Genomic DNA, 2848 nt, shown 5'->3' with positions numbered 1-2848 from the left:
TATTATCAACTAATGGTTAGGTTATTTTTTGTACTGTTTATATAAGGCCTTTATATTTTTTCTTTTTATCATATGTACGTTTTTTTTTTTTTTTTATTTGCCCTACACCAACCTATTTATTTATTTATTTATTTTTATTGGTGTCCTGTTTAAATGAGTTAGAAACAGATGGATCCCGTCATCACTGCAAATTAACCCTTTCATTCAGGGCTCACCAATCCAAAATAAGCTGGCTGTGCAAACTTCTTAATTCTTTTCCAGCTTTATGTTAATAGCGGCAACAGAGTCAGGCTGGCTGATCCTAATGGAAACAGCAGCGGTGCAATGGCGGAGTGTTTTGGACTCTGCTCAGGACGTGGTGAAAGGGAACGGGAAAGATCAGGCCTGTTAACGGGAGCTTCAGCTTCAGACACTCTCACTAGGAGTAAATCAAGGCCTAATCAGATAAAATGCCCATGCTCAACGTTGTTTTTCCAGGAAGTATGGGAAGGCCAGCTCACCCTATTTCAGTAATTTGCCTCTAACCTGACCATCTCCTGCTCACCCATGAACACCATTGGGTTGTTTTTCCACCTGAAACTGAATAAAACCATCATAAACAGATGGTAAGCACACACCGTAATGTTTTTAACCTCTGGCCTACTTTCAGTAAGAAGTGAATGTAACACCAACACTCAACATACTTTTTTGTTAACATAAAATACAATAAAATAAAATAAAATAAAATGGGTTGTTAAAAATTAAACCAAACAAAAATCTAAACAGACTGTAAAATAACATACAGATATTTAAACAAAATAAAATGAACAATTCTAAATCAAACAATTAACTAATCATTACTGACATACAGAGTCATATATGTTTACATCTGTAATTTTATTTATTTTTTAATATGGGAGGAAAAATGAAACATTTGGCAACTTTGGTTGAACTTAATATTTTATTGCTGGACTTTTGTGCATGTTTTAATTGTTACATGCAATGTAACTATATAGTGATAAAAAAAAGGTTTACTGAAACAAACCATACAAACAATCTGATTCGCAAAAATGCTGAACTGAATGAATTTGTAGCATTTGTGCCAAATGGATTGACAGTGTTTGTTTAATACAATAATTAACATATTGTTTTATTGCAAGTAAAAACAATATCTGAGTACTTGTGATGGATCTTCCAGACAAAAGCTGAGATGTGCTTGTCTGAGCGAGTGTGGCTATGTCTGACTGCCATTTACATCAAAAAAAAGCTTTTCATATTTGGCAAGGCACTCATACAAAAATGTTAATGCCTGTTGCCATGGAGATCTTAAAGGGCCACAACATCAGGCCGGAAAATCCAAAGCACAGAATTGAACAAAGAAAAGGCACGGAAATAATGGGCATCAAATATGCACTCGAAAATGTATCGTAATCATAGTCATTTGTATCCTTTTTATTCTCGCAGCATAATACAAAAGTCGAAATCTTACAAAATAATGTGGCTTATAAAAATCATGATCTCGGCATTGACGGAGTGAATGCAATTCAGGGTGCCAAGGTCGATGTTTCATATCAAATCAAAGACTAAACATTGTGCACGCGATGCCTGACCCCTCTGTATAAAACAAACGGGTACATCCCACAGCTTTTTAGTTAGGTCAACTGGCTTCCTAAGTGTGCTGGACTCTCTCACAAATGGCACATCACAGGGGAATCTAGTACTCTAGAAGGAACGCCGAGAAGCGAGTGGCTGTTCATGACTTCCATTAAGAGCATTAGGCCCCTGTCGCCAACCAACCCATCTTAAAACTTCCAGAGCTCAGAGTGCAATGACGATATCACCGCAAAACTGCAATTTCTCCCCGCGGAGCATTATCTGATGCCAAGATTAACCCGAGTCCATCAGCCCACCTGTAAAACATTTATGAACAGATAAACAAGAACATCTCTGTTTATGAATGGTGTCATCTAAAAGCTACTATTAACATTAAGTGGTCAAGCTTAAGTCCGACAAATCTTTCTTTAAAAACCCACTTTAAATGTATCATTACCTTTTATTTTACAAAATCACAGCAGAATTTATCATGGCAGAAAAACAGTTAAGATCTTGATGACATAAAACAGCCTTTAAAAAGCATAAGACTTAAACACTAAATGCAACAAATAAAAAAGAAACATCTTAAATAAAACAAAGTTAAATACAGTGATTAACGTGTTTAAAATATTAGGGTCGACACGATTTTTAAATGTTTTTGAAGTTTCTTATGCTCACTAAGTTTGCAGTTGCTCTAATAGAAATAAGTAACACTAAAATTGTGACAAATTAAAATAACTGTTTTCTATTTTATAATTTAAAATGTAGTTTATTCCTGTTTGTAAAACTGACTTTTCGCAGCTATTACTCTGTAATACCAGTCTGATCTCACGGCAATTCCTACATATTTTATGAAGGGGTTGATTCGTAAGAATTAGTACGATCTTACTCATACAAATTCATAGGTTTTTAGCTCAATCGTACGTATTTTACAAGATCACAGAAATCGTATGAATTTGTCCAAATGACCTACACCTAACTCCGCCCCTAAACTTACCTGTCACTGGGGTCTAAATAAATCGTAATAAATTGTATGAGTGAGGTTGTACGAATTAGCCACCTCAAATACGTATGAATTGTTCATGAGATATTGTTGTATGCTGATATTATGATCAAGAAAGATCTCTTCTTATTTTAACCTATTCTGACCCCAAACTTCTGAGCAGTTGTATAACTAAATACTATTATTTATATATATATATATATATATATATATATATATATATATATATTTCAAAGATGTTTCAATTATTTACAAAGAAATCATATATAGACA

This window comes from Carassius auratus, unplaced genomic scaffold (genome assembly GCF_003368295.1).
Source record: "Carassius auratus strain Wakin unplaced genomic scaffold, ASM336829v1 scaf_tig00048650, whole genome shotgun sequence".
Taxonomy (NCBI): Eukaryota; Metazoa; Chordata; class Actinopteri; order Cypriniformes; family Cyprinidae; genus Carassius; species Carassius auratus.
This window is presented reverse-complemented; position numbering follows the sequence as displayed.